Below are 15,020 nucleotides of genomic sequence, written 5' to 3'. Positions count from 1 at the left end.
ATAGAGTTTAGAATGTCTATAAATGCTGATCCCAATGCATCCTTTTTTCATTATTAACATGGATATTAAAATCACCAACAATTAAGAATTTATTTGCAGCCAGCACTAACTCAGATAGAAAATCTGAATTTTTTTTGATAAAGTCTGTATGGTGCGCTGGTGGCCTGGGGGTTTAGCATTAACACTTGTTTCTCTGGATAATGTTATATGAAGCACCATTACTTCAAATTAATTATACTTGAAACCAGACTTTCTGAGAAATACTGGAAATATTACTATAAATTGTAGCAAAACCTCCCCTTTTACCTTTGTTTATAACAGTAATCTTGAGGGTAGGCTCATTTAACGTAATGTAATCATCTGGTTTTAGCCAGGTTTCTGTCAAACAGAGCACATTTAAGTTATGATTTGTGATCATATCATTTACAGAAAGTGCTTTTGTTGAAAGGAATCTAATATTCATTAAGGACCCACTGGTCCAGGAGAGCCCAGGTCAAGAAGTCCCAAACCCATTGTTCCTGGAGGGCCCGAATTGTGAGGTTCCAAGTCTGCTGGTCTGAGAGGTGTCTAGTTCAGTGGTCCTAGCCATAGTGACACCTGTTCTGTCTGTCAGATTCATGAATGACTTTCCTGAGCCACCTGCTCCTATCTTGCCCACCAAGGTTATGACAAAGCTGTCCAGTTTACCTGCTATGACAGAAGCGACAGTTCCTGAGTTGCCTACCTTTCCTGTTGTGCCCACTGAAGCCATGCCTGTAAGTTATGTCATGCCCACAGATGATGTTCTTGCCAGTCAAGTCATGCCTGTCATGCCCAAAGAGGTTACTCCTACCTGTCATGTTATGTACACAGAGGCTCTTCCTGAGCTGGCTGCTCCTCCCGTTGTTGCCACAGAGACTGAGGCAGAGGTCATGTTCGAGCAGCCCGCTCTCCCTATAATGGCCATTGAGGCCGTCCCTGAGCGGCTTGCTATTTGTACCACATAGGCCAATCCTGACCAGCCAGTACTTTCTGCCACAGCACCAGTCCAGGAGCCTCCAGAGTCCACTCCAGTCCAGGAGCCCGAAGAACCTGCTCCAGAGAGAGCAGTTGCTGAGCCCGCTTTAGAGGAAGTTGTTTCCGAGCCCGCTGCAGAGGAGGATGTAGTTTTCAAGCCCAGTCCAGAGAGAGCAGTTCCAGAGCCCACTTTCAGAGCCTGCCGCAGAAGAGGATATTGTTTTCAAACCATTCCAGAGTGAGCAGCCACAGAGCCCGCTCAAGCCCCAGAGCTCAGTCCAGTGCAGGCTCCAGCCCCTGATCAGAGTCAAGTGCAGACTTCAGCGCCCAAGGGCACTCCAGAGTCAAGTCCAGTGTCTGTACCTGAAGCCAATGATACCTCTGCAATCCCAGAAGGTGTTCCTGAATCTGCCCAAGACACCAAGCCCAGTCAGAATCCCCCACCAATGGAGCAAGCCCATGTGTTCAGAAGGTCAACCAACTGTATCCCCAACCTGCCCTCCCTGTTACATGGCCTTTATGGGTTGCCTTAGTCGGCACCTCGCTGGTCAGCCCCAAACCATTGCTATGGATTATTTTCCACCCTCCCAGTCCCACCCCCTGTGTTTTCTAGCTATTCTGAGACTTCAAGTTTTGTTCCCCACCCACTCTCCCTCCCAGTTGTTACCTACTTGGACTTTTTTGCCCAGTGTGGATGCCTGGAGGCATCCGTTGGGGGGAGGGTACTGTCAGGATCCTGCCCTGACAGTCTGGTCAGTTTTGTCTTTGTTTCATGTTTCTATGTTTGTTTTGTTTCGGCACATGGCTCTGTCTTTGTTTGTGGTTGCCATGTGCACCTCTGACCCCACCCCCTTGTTTATGTCATCTGGTCCTTGTTTCTCTAATTGTGTTCACCTGGTCTTCGTGTCCTTTCCTCCCTGTTTATTCTGCTCTCTTCCCTCTTGTCTTTGCCGGTTTGTTGTGAGTGAATGTGTGTGTTGTGCCACTGTAGTCAAGTTTAGTCTTTTCTAATCCCTTGGTATTTTCTTGTTAAAGTCTTGCTCTTTATTTCTTTTGATTTAGCTATTGTTCAAGTAATTTCCTTTAGTTTAATTTTAGTATTATTTTACATTTTCTAGAAAACACCAAACTAAATAAAAGACTAGAGTTAAAGACTAACTCTAGTCTTTTATTTAGTTTGGTGTTTTCTAGTCTTTTACTTTTTGTAACTAAACTACTTTTTGTTCACTATTTGTTCATCAGTTATTTATTCTTTTTGCTAAGGTTTCTCTTAGCAGATCTCAGCTTCCTTGTGCCTTGCCTAATCTTCACCACTGTCTTCCTGGCCCTGCCACCTCCTCTGCTGTTGTCCGTCTTGTTGTTATTAAGGGCTGATTCAGGCAGTCATCCTCCGCTGTCCTGTCATTGTTTCCTGTATCCCATGTTGGTGGACTCTGTTTCATGCCTTACCTTGTTTGTTTTGCTAATAAACCCTGTCATTGTTAATCTGCATTTGGTTCCTGCCTCACAGATCCTGACAGAATTCAATCAGTCTCACTGCGGTAGAATGAAAGTCCGCAAGCAGATTCTTAAGTGCAGGCTGAAGCTGTTAAAGTCTTCACTGGCAAGTAATCCAATCTCTCAAGTTCGTATGTAAAACTCCACATGCGAGGTGGCAGAATATCCCAACAACAGCTCAGTCCATAATCCACAGAGTAAACGAAACCCGGGTCAGAGTCGAACAAATGAGTACGCTACCAAACGTTGGTAAGCCGGCAACCTATATAGTGAAATAATTATAACCAAGTCCATGATGCAAGGTGATGCGCTATATCTCACGAGACTGATCTCATCCGGGGTAAATACACACACACATAGGGACAATAATACAGAAAACGGGGTGGTAATTAAAATAAAAGCTCAACAATCCATATGTGTTAAACAGTAACGGTATAAATAAACCACACCTTATACCCTTATGTTCTGGCAACCACAGCATTTTATTTATTTACATTTATTTATTATCATTATTAGGGTCCAAGCACCGAAGGTCGAATGGGCGTCGGCCATTTTGAATTATGTCGTAAAAAGTTATATTTTTTGAACGCATTGGCGTATCATTACGAAACTCTGTATGTTTCTTCGGCACCATGCTCTGACAGTACTCAAAAAGTTTGGGGGTAGCGCCATCTTGTGGCCAAAAGTTATAAAGAAATTTACAAAAATTCTAATACGGTTTGAATAAATTGGGCTATTGTAATAAAACTGGTTTCAATGTATTCTTTGGGTCATGCCGAGATCATCGATACCAATTATGCCAAAACTGTCCGAACTTTCTATCCGCCATTTCGATTAATGTTGAAAACCTAGACCTCCTAGACTGTTAGTCCGATTTTCACCAAATTTGACTCGGATCATCTTCAGACCATGCTGGCAAACAATTATGGATTTCGTGTCAATATACAAAAAGGTTTTCGTTTAGCGCATCAACAAATTTGCTGGAAAGATGCCAAACTGCATCTGAGGCTGTATCTCTGCAAAGCTTTGACATATTTACACCAAACTTTGTATGTTCCATTATCACCTCACACTGACCAGTCCACATCATTTTGGTAACAGCGCCACCTATTGGTCAAGAGTAGTAAACCATTCATTAACCATTAATTATGAAATTTCCAAAAATGCTAATCATTTTTGATTGCATTAGCCTATTATAATTAAACTGGTCTCAAAATATTCCTTGGGTCATGCCGACAACATAGATACCAATTATGCCATTGTGGGCCGAACTTCCTGTCCACCATTTTGATTTATGTTGAAAATCTACTTTTTCGAACTCCTCCTCGACCGTTGGTCCGATTTTCACCAAAATCAAGTCAAATCATCTTCAGGCTGTGCCGACAAAAAGTTATGGATTTCATGTCGATAGACAAAACAGTTTTTGTAAAGCGCCACTACAAATTTTATGCACGGTGCCAGAATGACTCTGAGGCTATGTCTCTGCAAAGCTTTGATATAATGACAACAAACTTTGTGTGTGCCATTGTCACCTCACACAGAACACACCAAAATGATTTTATTACAGCGCCACCTGTTGGTCAAAAGTGATAAGCCATTTAATCATATTACTAGAGGTTGTATTTATGATTTTTCCGCCATTTCAATTACAATCATCCTAAAATTGCTTTTATTACTTATTGTTGCATTTGGTCTGATGCTCCATGCCATGCTTAGCTCCTAATTTTGCCTTTGGAGAGTTTGGCCCCATAATTGCTGCTTGCAGCTATATTTTATTATTATTAATATTATTATTATTATTATTGCTTATTATTATTTTTTTACAGTAAAGTTTTAAAAGAACCTGTAACAGGGCATTTATTCACAGACATGGTCAAAACACAGGCAGGGTCGAACACCAGCAAACAGGTATGGTACAGGCAAGACACACGAGTAGTCCAGTAAACAGACATGGGTCGATCGGCGGCGAACGAGATCCAGGGGGGCAAGGCAAACGGGTAATCCAACAGACAGGCAATAATTCCAGGGCAGGCAGAGATCAGACAGGACGAGGTAAACCAGGCTAGAATCAAGACACAGCATAAACAGGAAACAAACAGGACTGACTGGACCTAAACTCCGGAAACACGGACTGGCTCCGTAAAGTTGCTATCACTAGGAGAGTAATAAACACAGACAATACTCGGTGATTAGAGAAGGATTTGAGTGGTTGTTATATAGTGTGTGTGTGATTGACTGCAGGTGAGTCCAATCAGTGCAATGGAGCATGGGAAATGTAGTCCAGGGTGAAGTGCAACAGTTTGTGTGGTGTGAGAGTCAGTGTAATCAGAAGGCGACCTCTGGTGGTGAGCAGATGGAAGACCACGGACCGGATTCGTGACAAAGCCCCCCTCCCCAAGGTGCAGCTTCCAGACGCTCCCAACATAGTACAATCCAGAAAGGTGGTGGAGAGGAGGCGGAACAGGGGGAGGGATGGAGGGCCAGGTTCATGGGGAAGTGAAGGGACAGGGGACTGAGGCAAAGCCAGCAGAGCAGGATGCCAAGGCGGAGCAGGGAGCCAGGGTGGAGCCGGCATAGCAGGTAGCCAGGGCGGAGCCGGCAGAGCAGGAAACCAGGGCAGAACCTGCAGGATAGGTGGAACTGAGGACCAACACAGCAGAGCAGATGAGTCCGAAGATCCCCACAGCGGAGCTGAAGACCCCCAGAGCCAGACAGAAGACCACCACGGTGCACCACAGAGCAGATGGCCACCACGGTGGAGCAGACAGAGCAGAAGACCACCACGGCGGAGCAGATGGAGTAGAAGACCACCACGGCATAGCAGACGGAGCAGAAGACCACCAAGGCAGAGCAGAAGACCACCAGAGCCAGACAGAAGACAACCACGGCGGAGCAGATGGAGAAGAAGACCACCACGGCCACCATGGCGGAGTAGACTGAGCAGAAACCCATGGTAGAGACTGGGACCTATGGAAAACTGAGACACAAGAGACAGACAGAGCATATACGGTCTCACGGACCAAGGCAGGGAACACAGAAAGTTCATCAATATTTTCCCTGGTGAAAACTGAACGGGCAGAAAGTTCTTCAATAGGCTTACTGACTGAAACTGAACAGGCAGACAGTTCACACTCAGGCTCATTAGTTGAGACTGGACAGACAAATAATTCAGAATCAGATTTGACTGTAGAATTTAAACCAACAGACAGTTCACAATTAAATGCATTGACTGGAATAAGACTGTCAATGCCCTTGATTTTGAGTTATCTGCCAGAGGCTGAAGCAGAGAGTTCAGTGACAGAAACTGACAAGACAGACAGTTCAAAATCAGACTCATTGAGGGAAACTGGACTGGCAGGTAGTTCACAAACAGATTCATGGGTTGATATGGGATAGACTGACAGCTCAAAATTGGATGCATTAACTGAAGCTGGACTGGTAGACATTTCAGTGACTGAAACTGGACAGACAGACAATTCACACTCAGACCCATTAATAGAAACTGGACAAACGGATGGTTCAACAACAGACTCAATGACTAAATCAGGACCGACAGATGGTTCAAATTCAGACTCAACAGAAGCATTTAGACAGACAGACTGGTCAGGTTTAGATTCCTTGATAGAAACAGGCAAGACAGACAGTTTAAAATCAGACACATTAGTAGAGACGAGACGGACAGACAGTCCACAATCAGCCACCATGGCTGGTTCAGAACAGGACGAGAGTTCAGAGATGTCCTCCTCGGTCGGTTCAGAGCAGGACAAAATTTCATAAGCGGCTTCCGTAGCCGTGACAGGACAGGCAAAGAGTTCACAGACGGCATCCATAGCCGTGACAGGACAGGCAGAGAGTTCACAGACGGCCTCCATAGCCGTGACAGGACAGGCAGAGAGTTCACAGACGGCCGCCATAGCCGTGACAGGACAGGCAGAGAGTTCAAAGACGGCCTCCATAGCCATGTCAGGACAGGCAGAGGGTTCACAGACGGCCTCCATAGCCGTGACAGGACAGACAGGGAGTTGATTAATGGGCGCCACTACCGTAACCAGAGCTGAAGTGAAAGAAGTCGCCTCAGAAGGTTCTGCAGCATACGCCGCCACCTCCGTAAAATCCGGAACGGGCACCGCCGTCTCTGGAGGTTCTGCAGCCTCAGTCGTCACCTCTGGCAATCCTTCCGTGGACGTAGCTGGCTCTGGAACTTCGGCAGTAGTGAATGCAGCCTATACACAGAAAGCAATCCCCCATATGGGAAATGCAGCAGACAAGGCGATTACTTCTGGGACAAAAGGGTTTGAGAGCGCTGGTTTAGGGATACCAGCAGCACGTGCTGACACCAGCGGTGGGTCCTCCAAGCTGGATGCCAGTGTGGGATACTGAAGAACATACCTTGAGGATCTGGGTGCGACAGACAGGAAGTGACAGGTCTCTGAGTGAACAGTTGTGACGTGACTTGACACTGGATGATCAGCTGTGACGTGACTTTACACTGGACGATCAGCTGTGATGTGACTTGACACTGGACGATCAGCTGTGACGTGACGAGACTGGACGATCAGCTGTGACGTGACGAGACTCTGGACGATCAGCTGTGACGTGACGAGACTCTGGACGATCAGCTGTGACGTGACGTGATGCTGGACGATCAGCTGTGACGTGACTTGACTCTGGATGATGAGCTGAGACGTGACTTGACACTGGATGATCAACTGTGACGTGGCTTGACACTAGAAGACCAGCTTTAACTTGACTTGCCTCAGGAAGACCAGCTGTGACTTGACTTGACTTGAATGGCAGCGGTTACATAACAGGGCGTTTTTGTGGCCGCCATTTTGCAAACTGACTCCGCTGTCGCTGCCATTATGTGAGCGCGCTCTGGTACAGCCACCATTTCAGTCATAGATGCAGTGACGCATTCTTCCTCTGCCACCCCCACAGTAAACAAAGAGCCAACAGTCAGCAAAGCATAATCCATAAACTGAGCGAGTGACGAACACGGACCCGCGTGTCTAAGCTCAGATCGTAGAGGTTGATTAAGGCCATCACAAAAAAAACTCTATCAATAGACAGTCCGGTATATCAGAATAGTTCAAAATGGCTAAAAATTCGCGAATATAGTTCTCCAGCGATCGCGGGCCTTGTCTAAGGAATAACAAAATTTTTGCCGTGTCCATACCTGGCCAATGTTCCTCGGAAAAGCTGCTGGGTCCTTGTGTGTCCGAGTATTCTGTAACAGGGCAAACGAGACGAGAGGCGTGCGGATCCATATGCAAGCTTTTATTCACAGACATGGTCAAAACACAGGCAGGGTCGAACACCAGCAAACAGGTATGGTACGGGCAAGACACACGAGTAATCCAGTAAACAGATGTGGGTCGATCGGCAGCGAACGTGATTCAGGGGGGCAAGGCAAACGGGTAATCCAACAGACAGGCGATAATTACAGGGCAGACAGAGATCAGACAGGACGAGGTAAACCAGGCTAGAATCAAGACACAGGATAAACAGGAATCAAACAGGACTGACTAGAACTAAACTCCGGAAACACGGACTGGCTTTGTAAAGTTGCTATCACTAGGAGAGTAATAAACGCAGACAATACTCGGTGATTAGAGAAGGATTTGAGTGGTTGTTATATAGTGTGTGTGTGAGATTGGCTGCAGGTGAGTTCAATCAGTGCAAAGGAGCATGGGAAATGTAGTCCAGGGTGACGTGCAACAGTTTGTGTGGTGTGAGAGTCAGTGTAATCAGAAGGCGACCTCTGGTGGCGAGCAGACGGAAGACCACAGACCGGATTCGTGTGATTTTTGGATTCGGATTTCCATTGGGCAAAATTAAGTCCTACCCTACTTTTTTTTTCTTTTTTTTCCATTTAAGCCATTCCACTCTATGGAAGCCCATTTCCGCCACTGAATAAAACATAAATAAATAAATTAAATAAAAAAGGTAATTGCGACTTTTCATATCACAATTTTGACTTTTTTCTCACAATTGTGAGTTCATATCTCGCAGTTCTGATTTTTTTCTCACAATTGTCTGATACAAACTCGAAAATCTGATTTTTTTCTCAGAATTGTGAGATATAAACTCAGAATTGTGAGAAATGAAGTCAGAATTGCGAGATATAAACTCAAAATTGCAAGTTAATAAGTCATAATTGTGAGATATAAACTTATCAGAACATATGAGAACATATCAGTCTTTTTTTCTCCTTAGAACTGGACTTTATAACTAGGGTTGCCAACCGTCCCGTATTAGCCAGGACATCCCGTATTTTGGGCCTAATTGATTTGTCCCGTACGTGACTTCCCTTGTCCCGTTTTTTGACTGCTACGCTGATCTAACCACTGACTGATACAACAGCAGCAGTGCTGATCACTTGAGAATGATCACCGACACCCATCATCATCCAGTCACAGTCCCACTCACGCAGTACACGTTAAGTAAATCAGGATTCGTGAAAGGCTGAGGAACCCTCTTAAGGTGATTCTCCCGTATTTTGATTTTCTGAAGTTGACAACCCTATTTATTACTCACAATTGTGAGTTTAAATATCACAATTCTGAGAAAAAAAAGTCAGAATTGCGAGTTTATATCTCGCAATTCTAACTTTATATCTCACAATTCAGACTTTTTTTACTCAGAATTGTGAGATATAAACTTGCATATATGCATTACAAAAGATAATACAAATGATTGCAATTTCTGTTTCATGATGTCTTTAAAAGGTTTGCTGTTCAACTTGATACTTTAGAAAAAGAAAACAAACACGCACAAATATACTGTAGAAAACAAGCGTGTGCGCGCACGCACACACACACACACACACACACACACACATTAATTCAATCTAACTAGGTAAATTATGTATTGGCATTTTTTTATTTGGCATTCTGCAAAGAGTAGATGTAATTCTTTCTTATAATATGGTCAATGTGATGTATCTTAAAGTGAAGAATAAGGGTGTTGCAGAACAGGATGCTGAAAGCATTAGAAAGTTGCTTTCTGTTTCCTTTATTATCCATTCAACTATTTATGTATGTGTGGCATGATAAATAAGGATGGCAGTTTCCATAAGTGAATGGAAGTCAGAAGACACGCAGTGTGACTCGCTCTGCTTCGGCTAAGTGTGACTTTGGGTCAGTTCAGGAGTGCGGTTGCGAGTAGTCGCTCCTGTGTTTTGTTTATTTGGGTGCCCTTACTCATTGTGGCTGTTCTGCTCTGCTGTGGGATGAGAATCTGTCTTCCCCCAGTTAATGTCGGGTGTGTGGGTGGCGACTGTTGTGTATATAGGCTGAGAGTTTAACATTCGGATATATCCAGGTTCCTGCAGCGGTTGTTGGATCGCAGGGTGAATATCGCCGCTGTCTCGTTCTACGTGGACTTGCATTGTGTTTTTGCATGTTTTTGGTTACGGTCGTGTGGCTGGACCCGTGCCAGAAAGTCTTGTTCTTTTGTGTGGATGTGTTGCCTTTAATGGCTTGCGTGCTTGTCTGTTCTGCGTTTTATTCATTTATGTTAAATTAGTTTTCATTAAAATTGTTTCTTTTTGATCTCCTTTGTTTTTCATAGTGTTATTCAACTCCCGTTGTTTTGAAATTTTCTTTGTTGTGGTGATTTTGCAATTTGTGTGTTGATTTATTTTGTTTCTTTATATTGTAAATTGAGTTGTTGAGTCACTCAATTATTGGAGTACTTCGAGTTATATCCCTTTCTTTTTGTTTTATTACCTTACATTACTTCTGTTAATTTATGTGATTTAGATTTTTTTCTCCTTATTGGGTGAGTTTTTGTTTTTTGAAGAGATTTGTTTTCCTTGATTTGCTAATATTGTTAATTTCATTTTTGTTTTCAGTTTCTTTTTCTTTCTTGTAATTTGTGTTATTTTGTGCAAAGTGTATTGTGTTAAGACTGTTTGTAATTATACGGGCCTTGACTGACCAGGGAGACTATTCCCATTTTAGGTGGTGGTGGTGTTCTTCACTGAGTGCTGTGGTCTGCTGTGTGCACTGGGCTCTTGCTTGATGTGTGAGTGTGCAGTGTAGGTTGCGAGATCATTTGTTATTGAAGAGTCTCCCCTGTAGTCTAGGCCGTAGCTCCATGATGGGTTGTAAGTGATTTCTGTTGACGCAAGCCTTACTGGAGTTAATGTGTGTACTTTCAATTGTTGTAACTTTTATATTGTTTTATATTGTCTTAATAAAGCATTTTGTAACTTTTGAATGATACCTGTGCCTCCACGTCTTGTTTGCCACTGGGTAGAGAACTTGTTCAAAATCTCATGGGTAAAATATTTGGGTGAGATTCCCAATGTGACTTCATGGGAAAAACCTACAGAAGGACAAACACCACTGCAACACACCATCTCCACATATGATCATGGAGCTCAACTAGAGTGACCATCGGGGATATATTCACACGTTATATAAACGAAAATGATGGTGTATAAAATTGATTTTAAAATAGAAAATTAGACGACAAAGAATTAACTTGACGGAGCTCAAACTCAAAACACACGGTAGCAACAAACAGGAAGTATCGTGTCTCAGTGTCTCCCAGACAGTCTCCCAACTGTCCCAGATAAGGGTATGAATACTTACGCAATGGAATCATTTAAGTTTTTTATTTTTAATAAATTTGCTAAGATGTTAAAAACCTTTTCTTTGCTCTACCATTATGGTTTATGGAGTATAGATTGATGTGGAAAAAAAGTAATTTAAAGCAGTTTAGCATAAGGCAGCAATATAACAAAATGTGAACAAAATGAAGGGGTATGAATACTTTTGCAAGGCACTGTACCTACCTACCTACCTACCTTCTTACTTATTTTAATTATTTATATTGTGTCTATTTCAGTTTTCATATTGGTTCTCAGCAAGTTTTAAATTTTACTGAGGTTGACATTAAGTTGCTTTCTGTTACCTTTATTATCCTAGACTATAATGATTATGAAACTTCCTATTGCAGTATAGGTGCATGTAGCTCAAAAAGCAAGCAAACTACAGTGATTGAAACAATTACAAACTTTTTGAAAGACTTCAGCAATTGTTCTGCACACTTACCTAAACACTCTGTGGGGCTGCCGTAGTAACTGGGGTCCTATTTCAGCCGCAGCTTGAAGCCACTGGGTTCCTCAGCTGTAAAATGAAAGCAGTGAAGCACAGTGAGAAAATGTATTAGCCTCGCTGTGATAAGGAGAGCCCTTAGCGAGCAACGCACGCCTTCAGTGGGTAAAATAACCACTGGACAAATTGTTTTTGCTACATTAAGTACCTGTTACTTTATTTCACAGATGAAAAATAATAATAATAATAATGGAGGCTCTGAGGTTTGGAACCAGCATACCATAGATGATTGCAAGAACGTAGATTTCTATAAATATCCATGAAGACTTTATATGGAAAGTGATTTTCTTGAGAACGTTTGAGCTCAAAGAAAATCAGGCAATTGACTAATACAATATACAATGATAGATGACAAAGTGCCTAGTAGGCAGTCAATTGGCTACTGAGGGAAATCACGGAGAATATCTGTTAATACAAATAATAAAAAAAAAAGGAGGGAATATTTTCACTCAGCGGGTGGAGCTGAGATTTTTCAATTAATGACTGCGCACAGCAGAGCTGAACTAATTAAATGAGTGTGTTAGATCTGCAGTGATTTATACATTTGGACTGATCTAACAGGCTGGCAGAACAGCTATGACACCATGACAAGCCAACAATAGATATGAAAAATGATGCTACAGTGCTAAATCAGAGATTTTCAAAGGCCAACACAGCAGAACTGAGAAAAATCCACAAGTACTTAAAAGTATAAGAAGACAACGCAATATAAAATACCCTCAATATTTGACTGATCACAGGGGACATATTGTTGAAAGATTGAAGTGAACAATGTAGTACTCTCCACCTAAACCAGACCTCTGAAAAATGTCTTTGGATGACCATGAGGTTTTTATGTATTTATGGACACAAGCTTGTAGTATGTATTTACTTTACACAGAACTGCTTAACAATGATTAGTACAGAGACATGAAGACCCCCCCCCCCCCTTATTTATCTTACTCAAGCTCTGAAAAAAAAAAAAAACAGTTTTTTTTTTTTTGCGCTCAGCAGATTTAGAGGAACCAATTACTGCTCTGCTGATGGGAGTGCAGCCCTCAGGTCCCAACAAATGACAAAGTGCGTTAAAACAGTTTTTATGTATTAGAAGGGTTTCAATTTCAGTTTTTCATCAAATCTCATCTATTCTTTTAGCCTGTGGTTTCAACAGTAAAAATAATCTACTGATTTGTGGAAAAGAGACCAACATTACAGAATATAAAAGGCCCATCTTCACAGAACATTAGGTCATGATTAGATCTATCTACAGTGAAGGTTTAAAGTTGGTTGTTGATGTTGATTGAGTCGTATTTTACCCAGACACATCTTTGCTCAGTCCTCCTGTACAGCCACAAAACACAGAGGATGGAGAAACCAGAAATAATTATTCAATGCATCAGGGAAACTCTGAAAAATGTAGAGACATTTCTTTTTACAAAATAAGCTATGTTATGAGTTTTTAATATAATTTATCTTGAAAAGTGCTGATATAATCTGCAAAACATGGCAAAGAAATGTTATGTTGGTAATATAAACTTTTTCTCATAGTCCCCCAATAATAATTACTATGTCCTCTTGATTCATGGTTTTTTTCAGATTTTCAGTCCTAAAATCACATAAGCTATGAGAAAGAGAAAGAGAAAGAGAAAGGTGGGGGAGAGGGCAGAAGAGAACGGAGGGAGACAGGCAGACAGGAAAGGAAAGGAACACAAGACCAAACCTGACAGTGAGCTATAAGCACTTGAGCTGCAGAGAGAGGCAGTCAGGCAGCCAGTGGCTGCTGATTGAATGATCCCATTTCTGGGCTTTTTGTTAGACAACCGGCAGCAGTGTATGAAGATTGATACATAAGTGCTTGACTCGCTTTGCTGGATCATCAAATGGATTGATATTATTCTCCCTCTCTGGATGAAGACAAAGTAACTGTTATGATACTCAATACAAGAGCTTGTCAGAAGCAGAAAATCATCTGGTGTGCTGGTTATGGGCGCATTTCAGAAACTGTCATGTGAATTTATTAGGCAGATGCAGCGCTATCTGATGCAGAAAGCCAGAATTCGCACAGAGAAATCACGAGTGCAGATTGAATTGCAGGCCCAGGCTGGAGAATATCACAGTTTACAGCTTTATCATGATCAAAACGTACACTCAGTCTGACACAAAACAATGTATTTACACACACAGACTAGAGGGTGACAGGGGAGTGGATTTTCAAACCTCTCCCGTCCCACTCCCACAAAAAAAAAAAAAAATCCTGTCCCACACGAAAAAACTGGGGGAAAATCCCGTCCCGTCCAAATCCTGGAAGAATGACTCCCATTCCCTCCCACTCCCGTGTTGTGTTTGGCCGGAATCTGTCAGCTACAGTAAAAAAAAAATACAGTACAGATCACAGCATGCCCACTTTAGTTGAATAAAAATCAAAAATGTAGTTTTTTGTTATTTTATTGAACTGAAAGCTAGCTTAAACAATGCACAGAGTGCATTGAACACACATTAAATTTCATGTAAATCATCCATGCTAACACACAAGTTTTCCATTTTAATTTTTTTTTCATTTGAAAGTAGACATTTCACTCTCTATAGATATATTTTTCATACACTGAGTTTTGAAGTTTCTCGCTCAAGTTCACATGACCGAGACGGCAGAAATCGCATCCTCTTTGCTTTAATTATTTTACAGAAGCGCAACGCGTAAGTCATTCACTTAACCAGCCACACCAAAGCAAACAGGAGGAGAGCATAAAGAGACAGGGCAACTAGAATTGAGTTCAAAATTAAAATATACAGTTTATAGTTTATTTATATAAAAGGTATATTTGTGTATAAAGTTGGGGTATCATAGTGTTATTACGATTCCCGGTCCTGCCCACTCCCGCTGACATTTTTTCCTGTCCCATCTCAATCACGTGATTGATAGTGATTTTGTTTCCCATGTGACCCACGGGATTCCCGAAAAAATGTCAGCCTCTAACACAGACACACACACACATATATGGTTAGTTCCAGTCCTTGATTCTGATTGCTCAACAGCTGTGTTTTATTTACGATAAAGCATGGCTATGACTGCTTCACCAAACTTTTCTGAGCAATACCAAAACCGAAGAACACAGACAAGAATCATAACAATATCGAATCTAAGCAATCTGAAGGCAGGTCAGGATCAACTGTGAACAGTTCCTCTGAGTGAGTGCTCATGTCTGTGCCTGGAGTGTCTGAATCCCATATGCATATGAACATCACTGCCACTTGTTAATTCCTCCAAAACACGCTTCTTTGCCAGGCATACAAGTATATTGAAATGTTAGCGAAACAGATTTGAGGACTTTGATCAGCTATTGGCTAAACTGCTACACAGTCCGCCTCCTGTGGGCAATTTTTTCTATCGCCCCAGAGCTGACCTTGAGACATGCAGACCAAGTG

General features: G+C 42.3%; 1 long non-coding RNA gene across 1 annotated transcript; it reads left to right on the top strand.

The window, feature by feature from the left end:
- The first annotated feature begins 5,339 nt into the window (after window positions 1-5,339).
- Window positions 5,340-8,288, top strand: LOC107718803 (uncharacterized). Its single transcript, XR_001637452.1, has 3 exons — window positions 5,340-5,424; window positions 5,611-5,617; window positions 8,276-8,288. It is a non-coding gene; the product is annotated as an uncharacterized LOC107718803 (long non-coding RNA).
- The last annotated feature ends 6,732 nt before the right edge of the window (window positions 8,289-15,020 follow it).

This window comes from Sinocyclocheilus rhinocerous, unplaced genomic scaffold (genome assembly GCF_001515625.1).
Source record: "Sinocyclocheilus rhinocerous isolate Xijiao unplaced genomic scaffold, SAMN03320098_v1.1 scaffold3319, whole genome shotgun sequence".
In the NCBI taxonomy this organism is placed as follows: Eukaryota; Metazoa; Chordata; class Actinopteri; order Cypriniformes; family Cyprinidae; genus Sinocyclocheilus; species Sinocyclocheilus rhinocerous.
The sequence above is the reverse complement of the archived record's forward strand: the minus strand, read 5'-3'. Positions and strand labels throughout refer to the sequence as shown.